The sequence below is a fragment of the Mirounga angustirostris genome, unplaced genomic scaffold (assembly GCF_029215605.1).
Source record: "Mirounga angustirostris isolate CCGP_5_RB_7025 unplaced genomic scaffold, mMirAng1.0.hap1 SCAF_4, whole genome shotgun sequence".
Classification (NCBI taxonomy): domain Eukaryota; kingdom Metazoa; phylum Chordata; class Mammalia; order Carnivora; family Phocidae; genus Mirounga; species Mirounga angustirostris.
In genome coordinates, this window is record NW_026991712.1 from 128597323 (window position 1) to 128611015 (window position 13693).

A 13693-nucleotide genomic window follows, 5' to 3' on the forward strand; every position below is an offset into this window, starting at 1 on the left:
CTGGGCCCAAGGACCTCCTGACCCTTTGTTAGGGGTGAACACCTGAACGTGGCCCGGCTTCTTGGAGCTCGCGTCACACCTCTTACTCACGCTCCTCCCCCGCTAGGGCAAAGGAAAAGTTCGCCCGCTATTTCGCAGAGTTGGGTTCCTGTGCTAAAAATCAGGGCTCTTTTTGTCTTTCTAATAAGAGTTTTTAGCCCAAACTCCAATTGAAACCAATTTTGGTCGAAGGAGGACATACCAAAAAACATCATCTTGTGTTTCTGCAGGTGGGAGAGGAATCAGCCGCGCTGGGTCGATTCTTACCTACTAACTTGAAATTTCTAGATGGCCATCTCTCCTTAAATGAAAATCAAGAGACCATAAGCCCACCCAGGGGACTAACCAACACCCCTGGACTGCAAAGGCTCTTTGCAAGGCCCGAGGAAGAAACCCAGAGAGACTTGGGAGGACGCCCTGGCAAATTGGGAGGCGCTGGGTGTGTCTCCCGAAAGCCGGAGGGGGTCAGGGAAGGGGTCTGGGTCCCCTGGGGCCAGGCCTTGATTGAAGGTCCAGGGATGGAGAGCGGGAACACCAACCCGCTCTGACCCCTACAGTTTCCACTCACCGCGAAGAGCTGCCTAATTGGGCTGCGAGCAGCTGCGAAATTTGTAATCGCCTAATAAGCCTTCCACCTCGGTAATTCTTATCAAAAGGCATAAAACTGATATTTTCACACTCGGCTTCCTCCACAGGAGCCGTTTATAAACATCCTTCATCAGTAGGATGAAATTAAGACTTCATTGACAAAGGTCTCTGGAACTCGATATTTAAAAGCAATAGATTCGAATTAGCAAATTATTACTTTAAGTAGGGAAAGTCCCCACCAACTTGACTATTGAACCCTTTGCCTCTGAGCTCCTCGCGGTGAGTAACCACATGTTTGAGGGAACTTAACCTGAAGTTTCCGCGTTAATCAAGCAACCTCCGGAATCTCGCTTCCTGAATCCGCGCGCGCCCTGACTCCCGGCCCTTCCACCAGCCTTCGAGGACCCGCTCGGGTCAGACCTTGTGGGGACCAGGGCGAGGACAGCTGGGGCCTGGGCGAAAACGCGGCTAAACCGGACGCGCCCAAGACTCCCGAGCCTCAGGCGCAGGGCCAGTGCCGGCCATGGCACCTCTACGCTTTCCCCCGTCCAGGGACCCCGCGCTGGGGGCCCCCCCGGAGCCCTGTCGCAGCGTGAGGCAGGGGAGACCTCCGCGCCGGTAAGAAAGCGCTGCTTCTGGCTGATTCTTGTGGCGACTTCTTTACCCATGAAGGTAAAAACTCGCCCTGAAGCTGCGAAAGTCACACTTGGTTCAGGGGTAGGAGTGTGTCCTTTGATTTTTGCCCACCCCGTCTAATCATTATTAATACTAATTTGGAAAGAGACTGAAGGAGATAGCTTCGAGAGACTTTCTACCACCAACTTGCGCAGCTCAGACCCGCGTCACCCCACAGAGATCGCGCAGCGGGAAACGAGCTCACCTTGGGACTTACCGGTCCCAGGCTCCTTCTCAGTTTCTGAGGGAAAAGAAGGGGCAGTGGAGGACGCCCAAAGGTGGCAAGGGCCTCCGTCTGGGACCTCCTAGTCTCTGCCCAACTGCCTAGGCTCACTAAACTTCCGGGCGAGGCTACCCGGCTCCGCGTGGCACAGCCGGGAACGCACTGGCGCGCAGGCAGCGCCTGGGCTAAGCCGCCGGGCCGGCCGGGCGTCTGTTGCGCTAGCTGGAGTCGTGCGCGCCTGTTGGGGCCCGCGGTCTCCAGCGGTTCTAGAGACCCAACAACCGAAAACCACGTTCCGGGCCCCAGAGGGCTGTACATGTGGAGTCCGTATCTCTTTTCAGCGGGTGCGCTTGTCCCCCAAGAACGCGAGTAAACTTGCCCAGTCCTCTGCGGAAGGAGAGAGGGACAGCGTTTCTCGCCTGATAGGACGGGTAATACGAGTGATAGAATTAGGAGCCCTAGGGAGCCCGAAATTAGTCAAGACGCAGTCTGCGGACGCTCCAGACTAAATGCTACTGCGCAAAGCGCGAAAGTCCACTACATTATTTACCCATTGTGACATTCCAAGCCCACAATCTTCGCCTTAAGCACACTTGTGGTTTACAGCTGCTAATTTTATATGCATTTTATCGTTCAGAATAAGCAAAGCGGCAGGACCAGGGGAAACCTGATTCTAACCTGTTTCTACAGACCTCGGCCCACACAACTCTGTAAAAATCGAACTAGGAGGTGGGGGGGGGGAGAACAACTCAAAACCCAACAGTTCTCTAACCCCTAATTCCCCCGCCCTGGGTTTTCCTACACATCCTACTAGGCTCACAGGGTGGATCTAGAATGGAGCTCACTAATCTAGAAGGAGGACGGGAACCCTAGCCCCACAGACTTCCCCTCCTCCACCTCCTCTTCCCCAGGGATCCCCGAGAGGCGCACTAAAACCCGGACAGGGAGGCAAAAAAGGCAAAGTTGATCTGAGTGTAGAAACATGGGCGCCTGAGAGTGTTTGTCGGGTGGAGTGGGGAGGGGTGGTGGTGGTGGGGAGTTGTGTGAGCCTCCTATTCTCAGGCTTCAATCCGGTTTTGATAAGGGAACACACAGCCCTCGTTTTTAGCCGGTGTGAGTGTGTCCCATGCAAACTCGGGTCTTCCAGCCCACAATCTCGGCAACAACATCTTCCCGGCAACACTAACACATCCCGTCGTTTCTTTACCCATCGATGTATCCTGTAAAATGATGCTTTAAAAAAAAAGGAGGGGGGGAAATCTTCGGAATAATCTTGAAACATGATATTTTTTAAAAAGTTAAACTTTTTATATGGTTTCTGCTTCAGGAGACTGGTTCTTGTAACTTTGGCAATATTTTCCTCCTTTCCTTCCTCTCCTTCCCCTCTCCCTCCCTCCTTTCCTTCTTACCTACAAGCCTGACTGCCTGTCTGCCTTCATGGGAACTCAAGGTTTAAGAAGCTAGGCAACTTGTTATTAGAGTACGAGTATGAGATTTTGAAATTAGTCAAACCTGTAATGGATTTCAGAGCAATTTAACAACTTAACACCTCGGTTTTCTCATCCAGAAAATGGAGATGACAGCACTGATGATGTTGAAATGTGTTCACCGATGCGCAGTAGATTCTCAATCGTAGGCTCTGCCTGCGCCCTTCTGTGCTGCGCTGAGAGGTCTAGATGCAGAGGTGTCAACAAAGCTCTCATTCCCCAGGTGAAGGGGACAGGCCAGTGCTCTTCCTCAGCACCGACCTGGCTTCCAGTCGGCTATTTCTGGGCGTTCAACAGATCCGGTTGCCAATGCCAGATAAGCCTCCCAGAGCTGCAGAGACTCTGGAGAAGAGCTGGCAACTGGGAGCCACTCTATTATGGCAATTTGTCCCATGGAGGCACAGTGAAAAATCTTCCTCCTCTTTTGTCACTTGTTTAACAATTGCGGGTTAATCTGGCACATTTAAATGCTTGGCACCCTGACTCCTGTCAGTTTGTGCAAACTTCTGAATATTGTGAAAGTGGCAGTAATCATAGTTGTTGCTTATTACCTGTCAAATGCCCCACCGGCGCTGAGGTGTAAAACCCTACTTCAGTAACTTGCCTGAGGCCATATCACCAAAGTGGGTTGGAATGCAAGCCCAGAGGCCAGACTCAAGGCCGCCTTTTAACCATTCCCCAGTGTTGCCCTATTTGCGGTCAGTTAAAAAACAGACACCTTCAATTAATGGATTCATTTACCCATCTCAAGATGGGTCTTTATATAGTTCAGTTGATCTGGGTTGCAGCTCCAGCACAGGTAGTCCAGCTACAGGCCTCTTGCTGGCACCGGCATCCAGCGGAGCTTCAGGCTTTCCCCAGATGCAAAGCATCTGGTATCCCGTGGGAAAGAGCGCCCCCTTCCTACCTCAATGAGGTTACATAGCATAGAAGGATTTGGAGCCTCAAACCAGCCACAAAGGGGGAAAGGGAGCCAACGGAGCCTTTAACTTGGCGGTAAAATCTCTCTCTTCTTGCAAATTACAGAATCCAATGACTAATCATCAGCGAGTGGATCAAAGCCTGGATTAAACAAGTGAACACCGCTCTCTGTATCTCCTGTGCTGCAAAGGCCCACGCTCACTTCTGGAACTTTCCTTTGGCTTGGACCAAAGTTCGGGTCACTGCATGGAGTCTGGCAGAGGCCGTGGTGCCCAGCCCTGGCTGTTCACAGGTCATCTCGCAGCACCCTCTCACACCCTCTCTTGCCACTTCAGAGAAGTCTTCGGAAATAGTTTTCCCAGACACAAATGGGTGAATAAAGTTGACCCCACCAGATCTTCCCGCAGGCTGCGAGGACCCTGGAGGCAGGAACCTTGTGCTGTTCCTGACTCTGGAACCTAGCTCAGTGCCTGGCACTGGGCAATAAAGGATGGCTTTTTGAATGAAAGACAGTATGTGCTGGCAGGTACAGAGGGTTTCAAGCCTTTCTGTGTATTTTTGGTTCGAGCTTGCTACTTCTTCACATTGGCACTTTCTTGTCCAGAACTCAAATTTTTTAGTCACATAGAAGAGTGAGGCAAGGAAGGGCATGGAGATCCTGCCAATTTAAATTAAAGGAATTCCTGGTCTTCGCTTTTCTTTTAGGGCGAGGGACTTGCAGCCTCCATTGGATCTTCTGGCACAATGGTTCATTTTGACCCTTCATGAGGGTCCTTCAGACCTTAATGTTTCAATTAAATTGGAAACCTACTCTGGGTGCCTAAGAGACCATCCAGGTCTGAACCTCAGTTATAGAGGAGGCTATTGGGAGTCAGAGTAGGAACGTGTTGAACCTCAGAAGTCTCCATGACACCCTGACTCCTGTCAGTTTGTGCAAAGTTCTGAATATTGTGAAAGTGGCCGGGTAAGCTTCCATGGCCCCATTTTGATTGCACACATGGGAATGCTGTGCGTGTTGTCCCGACATAAGTCAGCATAAGTTTGGGCTTGCCCCAGAATCAGAAGGGGGCCTGGGTGGACAGTCAGGATGGGAGCTGAGGTCATGCGGAGCCAGATACTGGTTCTCTCAGACTTCCCTGGCCTGGAAAGGAGATGCATACCTGTTTTCAGTCAGCAACAAGGCAGAAGAACATGGAGAAGACATGTGGGCTGTAGATGGAGTCTTAAACAGGACTGATCCAGTCTCTGTGCGATCATAACCATGTGTCTTGGGTGCCTGGGTGGCTTGGCCTAGTCTCTCCCCAGACCCAGCCTGTTTCAAGCAGGAACAGGTCCTGAGCAGGAACAGTAGCCCCAGGACTCAGAAACTAGCCCAGAGTCCTGGAAAAGGGCTGGAAGAGGTCTCTCGACCTGAGATGGTTGCACCAGCCCCCTTGGTCTTGAATTTACCTGGACACTAAGGGAGGAAAACGCTAGGACTTTATCTTGAAGACTTTTTTTTTAAAGATTTATTTATTTGATACAGAGAGAGAGAGAGAGACAGCGAGAAAGGGAACACTTGAGTCTCTTGCCAGACATACCACAACAGTTTGCAAACTGAGTCACAGCTGCGACATAGGCATACCAATGTGTCAAAAATCATTTCAAAAGAGTGTAATCCCGACAATTTCCTTTGAGTGCCACCCCTTCCTCTGGAGGGACTCAGAGGGGCATTTTTTAAAAGGCTGCCTTCATGTTGCACCATCTTTCAGGAATAATGCCTTTATCTGCCTCAGCGCTTTATAGTTTGCCTTTATTATTGAGTTTCAAAGTCACTGGACACAATGGGCAGCAGTTTCTTGGAGGCTTTTAATACACATGGTCTCTTTTCAAGGTTTCCTCCTCCTCCTCCTTTCAGAATACTTCTGCCCTGGCTCAATAATTAATTTTACAGATATTGTAGGAAAAACCTCCAGTATTAAAAAAATATCTGCATCAGCCCACGTAAATCTTTTAAAGGTCGGGGTGGGGGAAAGAAGCAGTTAGTAAACAAAGTCATAATATCTGATTATTTACACTGCTCCCCTTGCAGCTTTTTTCCTAAAAAGACTTTGCATTTTTAGAGATGAATATGTGCATGCAAGTACTACCCTTTTATAATAAGAAATACCATTTATTGTTTCACATCGCCCAGATTTCAAATATGTTGTAACGTATATTCCTCACAATTATCTATGAGGTATATATTCCTATGCCCAGTTCACAGATGGGGAACCTAAAGCTCATACAGAGGGCCAGGTTGTTGGGCAAATTAAGGACGGTACGGATGTAAACCTATTCCAAGGTCTTAACCACTGAGTTTTATACAAAGGATATTGTGTGAACCATGCAGAGTATAAAGTGAAGCCCCCTCTCCTGGCTGGTTGGATGTGTGGCTCCTCCCTTTCTCCTGGAGTCCTGGAAGCTGGAATTCTCTTAGGAGCGGGAGTGGGGGGGTGGGGGGGGCGCGGCTGGAGGGACCTGACCTCCGCTCGTGGTCAGTTATGTAAGGCTCGGACGCACGTGTGGAGCCCGCGGGGAAAACGGACTAGAGGGCTGAGAAGTTGAAGGAGGATGGGGGTAGATCGCGTGCTGGGGAAACACGTTCTCATCGCCTGCTGGTCCTAAATATTGTTGTATTTCCTTGGTAACCCCCAGCCCGAGGCGGAGGCCTGCAGGCTGTCTCCTGTGGGTGTGAGGCCCTTCCCCGCCGGCGGCGGGCTTCGGAGGCGACCTCCCCACGCAGGTCCTGACGGCGTTCAGGACTCTGCCCTTCAGCCCTCTGGGTCGCAGTGCCAGCCAGGCTGCAGCCGGGGACAAGCCGGGAACGTCCCCGCCGCGCGGTGCACTCCGGGAGGCGCCGAGGCGTGTGCGCGCCGCGCGCTGCGAAGGGCAAACGCCCAGAAACGTGCTCTGGTCGGAAAGGCGGGCGGGGACCCTGCGTGACCCGCCACCTCACTAACCCGAACTCGGGGAGGAGGGTGGCCGCGGCTCCGAGCGCCAGAATGTCTACCCCAGGCCGGGCTCTGAGGCAGGCTCCTCGTCCTGGTGGGTTTGCCCACTGGCCTCCTCGCGCCCTTCTCCGTGGGCGACCCGGGGGCGGAGGCTTAGGTTTCAAAAGCGAAACATTCGTCTCATCTAGCTTCCAGAGGATGTTAGGACTTTTCTTTCCTGAGAAAGTCAGCGTCTGGAGGGGACCCAAGGCCCAAGCCCTCCTTCCCCTCAGCCGCATCTGCCCGTGAATAGGTAGGTAGCTCTCGCTCGACTCTTGAGAAGCCCCGGAGTGTTCATCCCAGTAGCCCACAGAAAGCTGATCAATGAAAAGGTAAAACCAAAACCCAAGCCAACAACAAGGGAAGTAATGGGGCAAGGCCTGACTAGGCCAGAACAAGGTGTGTCTGAGCTGTTCAGTCAGGTGGACAGGCTGAGGGTGCCCAGTCGGGGGAGTGAAGCTGGCGCGGGAGACACGCGGGTCTGAGACCTGCTGCGGATTCCGGGTCGCCTGGTGGACGAGTCGTCCTCCAGGAGCGGCGTGTACTCAGGCAGGCCGGGCCCTGGGGAGCCAGGGCCTAGGGGCGCTAGGCCCGACCTGAGCCCCGCGGGGAAACGCTTACAGCCTCGGAGGGCCTCTGCAGGGATTCGAGTTTCTTCTACTTGGCTTTAGTTTCTGTGCCAGTCGTGGTCGCTTGGCCCTTAGTACTTTTAATACTGTTGTGTAACGCTTGGGCAAATAATTTGAACTGACCAGGCACTTGTATACACGCTTCTAAAAGGGGTGTGTGTGTGTGTGTGTGTGTGTGTGTGTGTGTGGAAGGGGGAGAGAGAAAGAGATTTCTCGACTGATGAGAATATTTTCAGTTTCAAATGATGGCTCGGAGCCCACAGATCTGCGAAATTTCTCTTATTTTCTTTCAACATGATTAGTTTTTTAAATGTGTCTAATAAAATTATGTTCTTAATTTTGGCCACCCTGACAGAGATAAAATATCAACGCATAAGGGGAAGCCAAAGCGAAAAATATGTGTGTGCCAACCTTGGTGTGGAAAAATATCGGTAGCATTTCTTATTTGACAAGGAAATGCATTTGTTCAGTGTTTTTCTTTCTCTTTTCTTTTTCTTCTTTTTTTTTTTTTTTCAGTTGGCAAGGGCATCGTTTTTAATATATATCCATGTTTATTGTTTCTGTTTGGTACTTTGGTCATTTGCGGCACATCTGTTTCTGATATTGTTCCTATGTTAAGCACACACTATTGTGTTAGCAAGATTTTACACCATCTGTTTAAGAAAATTCTTGCCAGTGCTATTTGATGCCCTGTTGAACTTTAGCCAAACTTCTTCATTTTATAATGTTCTCTCAGTCCTGAGCATATATAATACACTTTAATGAAATTATGCTTTTATACTTGCTGACAGACATCAGAAACACATTTATGCAGGTCAACAGCAGTTTAGCTAAATGTTGGATAGGAAGAACAATATTAAAATAGTAAAGATGTTAAAAATAAAAGTATTTGGAAACAAAACTATTAAATTAAAATCAAATAATCACCCAAATAAACAACTGCCACACACACACACACACACACACACACATTTGAACACAGTGGCTATTGAGAGTTAATGTATAGTTTTGATGATTTATGTATTTGTATATGTTTCACTACATATATTAAATCTAGGAATTTGTGTTCTTGACACTATTCCCAAGAGTATAAACTGGTTTAAATAATAAAGTAGAATAACATTGTAATGTAACTGTATCAAATATATATTAAGTGTAACGCATGCAGATAAACTTAATCATTGAGCCTAACTAAAATGGTATTTTTTTTCTTTTTATCCTGTGGCCACTCATACAGGTTTTACACAGTGTTTTCAAAAGCTAACAGGCAATGTTACCCACTTCTGAACTCCTTAAAAGTAGAGCTATTTGTGACAATTCAAAAAATATTCAAGTATCAAATTTGGTGGCTAAGCATATATAGCTAATAATGGCACCACTACAAGACGGGAATTGGCTTGAAAAAGTGAATCTGGCTGCATGTTTTCAAAATCTTTTCTAAAATGTAACATTTTAGAACATTACCTAGAACATTAATGTAACATTACCTATTTTGTTTATATCCAAAGTGTATATCCTGGTGTAAAGCCTTAAAAATAGTTTCACATGATATTTTAGTTATAAGCCCAGAAATATATGGCTTGGCATTTGGGTTAATAAGCTTCTGACATTCATTCTGGGAAATCAGTATTCTTCAATTGACAAAGAAGTTTCCTTTGATTGAAATCTGCCCAAAACAGGTTGCACATTCTTTCAGTTGTTACCTGGACAGACTGCTTTTATTGCAGAGGCTATGATTAAAAGTAACTGCTTAGAGGTGTATAGTCTCTTTCTAGTTGTTTCTATAGGAAAACAAATCTTTGTTTTGGGGTATTTAATTTGTATATAAAATATATCTGTGGTGATATAGGTAATTGGCATTATTTATGTAAGACTTGGAATTCAGTACTTTGTTACTGTGAGATAAATCTGGTTGCAGAAAAGGGAACCATTCTCATAACATTTCTGCCTACATACACTTCTAGAAAATTATTTATCAAGATCTATATTTTCCTTAAACTATTAAGTTAGATGTGCTGAAATGTAACCTATAAATTTTGTTTTTAATAACTGATGTTACAAAAAAAAAAAAAACCTTATGAATCTTCACATGTCTGGTTCCAGTTAATCTGCTTATACTATTTATTGGATAAAATAACAAACCTGATTTAGTCAATTTGGAGTGTTGCACCACCAATTTTCTATGTGCTTCTTTAAGGTCTGATGCCTGTTCCTACACATATTTAGTTCATAGTTGTACTCATATAAAACCTGGGATTAGAAGAATAATTAACTAGATGTATTTTCTTAAAATTTTTTTGCAGTTACATCAGTATAAAAGGGAGATGATCTCAAGATGAATATTAATAATTATTGAAAGTACACTGTATGCATCTTTGTGCATTCAATTTATCAAACACTGACAAAGTACCAGTGCTGGGGGTATAAAGAAGAGTAAGACATGGGTGGTCCTTGCTCTCAGAAAATTTTCAATCCATTAAGGAGACTGACAAAAATACAACTAGCCTCATCCCTGCAATTCTATAATGATCTCTATCTACTCCTTGGGCTCTGAATTGGTAAAGTAGATGATCTCATCACAACACTTTGTATATGTTTAAAAAATTTTAAACATATTTGTGTGGAATGAAATGAACAAAAGTGAACTATCCCCAGAAGGCTGTATGGCTTCTGAGATAACTTATATATTCTGTACATTTTCAGGTATAGGAAGGGGACAGTATTAGCTTCTTGTTCCTGAAACATCTGCTCAATTATTTTGAGTCTTGCATCACAATTATTTCTTGGGTCTGTTGTAGAATCTGCTGAAAGAATAGTGGTGGGACACTGTTTTGAGCTAGAAATATTTTTTAGTTTGTTTAATTCTAAAATCTAAAGTAGTTCTTTTCCTCTTACCACTTCCCTCTCCGACAAAATAATTTTATATTTTCATCTCTGTAAACTTTTATAGGTGATTGGGAAAAGAAAGGAGAACTCTATAAAGACTATCATTTAAGTCAATTTGCTATTTTTCCAACATATATTTGCTAGCTTTGAGAATTAATTATCTTAAAACTACAAGGCTGGGTTTATTTTTTCACACAAATTGGGGAGTAACTGTTTAGCAGACTTTTTAAAAAGTTTTGTTTATAAAAAGTTTTTTTTGGGAATTTAGAGTAAAAAATGGAGATTTAAAGTTTCTTTAGCACTTACAAGAATTAAAGCCAAGTTAAAGAAGAAGAAGAAAGTAGCGGGAGGGGAAGAATGAAGTGGGGGAAATCGGAGGGGTAGACAAACCATGAGAGACGATGGACTCTGAAAAACAAACAGGGTTCTAGAGGGGAGGGGGGTGGGAGGATGGGTTAGCCTGGTGGTGGATATTGAGGAGGGCACATTCTGCATGGAGCACTGGGTGTTATGCACAAACAATGAATCATGGAACACTTCATCTAAAACTAATGATGTAATGTATGGGGATTAACATAAGAATAAAAAAAAAATAATTAAAGCCAAGTTAAATTTAATTACTCTCTCTAATACTTTTAGAGATTAATTTTTAGAGTATAATTTTCTTCTTTTATATACATTGATGAAAAATATCAGGAGAGAAAGGAGCAATCATATGATTGAATTAATTGAATGTCTTTTACCCTTGAAGAGACATTGTATTTTAATTGTCTTCTGTTTAATCATGGTTTTTGGAATAAGTCTGCATTATGCTTTCCTTTTGAGGATATTGCATCTCATTTTGCCATAATCACAGATCTGTTTATGTGACCAGTTGATTCCTACTGGGTATTGTTGCACATTTCATTTCTGATTCTCTCCATTTTCCTCAATCCCTTGCTTCCACTCCAGCAGAAGTGAAAGCTCTTACAGCCTATAGTTCACTTTCAGCTCCTTTGATTTTTAGCTGTATGATGACCTTGGGCAAATCACTTAACTTTCTGAGCCCCAGTCTCACCAGTTTTGTTTTTTGGGTTTTTTTGGGGTGGGGGGAATAAGGGTCATAAGAGTAACTTATCATTGAAAATCTTTCTAGTTTTTAATGGTAAATCACTGCTCACAGATTTTCAAGAGCTTTTCTCAAAACAGCTTTGAAATCTTAGTTATGACTGTCCTCCAGAGGGAAATTTTTCTTCAGGTTATACCTCTGTTTAAGAGTACCATTGTATCATAGTTTATTTGCTGAGACTAAACTCTGATCTCTCACCAGCAGCAGTTCTTCTCCAAAGCTAGGCAGAATTATCTTAAGAAAAGTTAGCTGACTCCAGCCAAGCATATGAATCCAGGTCTGACAAAATGAGATTATTCCCAAACAGGCATCATTCTTCCAGTGCTCCTCTCTCAGTCTTTAAAACCTAACTTAAACGCTGTCTTCTCCTCAAGCATTTCCTTCCAAACTGGAGGTGATTTTTCTTTAAGCAACCATATTCATCAAGTTGGGTAGTTGCTAGCTTGTTTAATTGATGTCCACAGCTGAATGTGATTCTCCTAATGTTATAGCTCTGGCATCTTACTTTTGGTGATTCAGCCTTAGAGTTTGGTGTAAATACACCCTGCTAATGATGCAGATAAGGCAGAGCTAAAAACTGGTAACATGATCTGATAGGTCATTTGTTAATAAGCTCAACATATTCTTCTTTGTGTCCTTTATTTCAAGAAGACTTATCACCCATCATGAATATGACATGCATTTTTTGTTTGTTTTTCTGGTAGTTATAATGAATCTGGCCATCCTCCATTCAGGCCTCCTTAGGCAGTGGACTGCAGTCAAGGATGAAGACTGTAGCCATGAAAGAAACTGAAGGGGGAACTAGAACAGTGCAGGCTTGGCCTGGAGCATATGATATTTTACTTTCTAAAAAATACATTTTAAAAAAAAGTTTTACAGTATAGTTCCTGACATTGATTATGGTGGTAAAAACACTGGCATGGCTAATGTTTTATTTTAGGTGGCCAACATCTCGGTAGTAGCTGGGTAAAACAGAAGTCTCATCATCCTGGGGATGGGATTTGCAACCCATTTTACCACTGCAGAAGATTACTTCCATTCTCCTCAAGGTATAGGTTATTTCCATATAAAATAATCCTATATATATATATATATTTTCAATTCATATAGAGTTGTGTACTAATTGATCTCAGTAATTATCAATATCCATTGTCAAAATATTACCAGGTCAAGTGATGAACATTGCAATTGTCTTACCAAGATCTGTTCCTTACAACATTGTGTTGTAGCCATGTGGTTTGATTAGGATTGATCCTAACCCTAAATCCGCAAGTGCCAAACTAATGGGGGTAAACCAGTCCTCACTGTGATTGATTCAGGGATGGTTTCAGGAACTTAAGCTGCACGAGAATAGGGAATATGTTTTGTTCGTTGCTAATACCCAGTACCAAGAATAGTACCTGACATACAATAGGTGATCAATAAAATTTGTTGAATGAATGAAACAAGATTGATCAAAATGATCCTTGGGAATTTTGTTTGATCCTTAGGATATTGGAGTGTCCTTATTTTCTGTAGATATAAACAAGGAAGCATGTAGCAAATGTATTCATTTTGTGGCCATGAACGAAATACCTAAGGATGAAACTGACACAGGGAGGAGAAATGGGGGCAGGACTCAGAAAATGAATGACAAACATCTTCTGTGGTAACCTGTGCCTCTACATTACTCCTATGGTTTATCTTGAATTAGATATTTTTGGTTCAACCAAGAGCATCCAGGATGATATAATGAGAAAGGTTCAAGGTGTATAGCAAAGAACAGTCAGCACATTCTTTAGCTCTTTATATACACTGATTTTTTTTTTTTAAGATTTTATTTATTTATTTGACAGAGACACAGCGAGAGAGGGAACACAAGCAGGGGAAGTGGGAGAGGGAGAAGCTGTATGAGCCGAGCGGAGAGCCCGATGCGGGGCTCGATCCCAGGACCCTGGGATCATGACCTGAGCCGAAGGCAGACGCTTAACGACTGAGCCACCCAGGCACCCCTATATATACTGATTCTTGAAGCTAAGAGTTTAAAGACTTGAATATAAAACTATCACATGACAATCTTTGACTGAATTAAGGTTTTTGGTAAAAATTCCAAGACATGTGAAATCTAAATAGTTTTCATGTTGTGG

General features: G+C 44.5%; 1 long non-coding RNA gene across 1 annotated transcript in view; it reads left to right on the forward strand.

Moving 5' to 3' along the window:
• Positions 1 to 6859: 6859 nt before the first annotated feature.
• LOC135364163 (uncharacterized) overlaps positions 6860 to 13693 on the forward strand; it is a 263059-nt gene continuing 256225 nt past the window's right edge. Inside the window, exon 1 of the long non-coding RNA XR_010410896.1 lies at positions 6860 to 7197. This is a non-coding gene — a long non-coding RNA (uncharacterized LOC135364163). The remainder of the gene's footprint in view (positions 7198 to 13693) is intronic.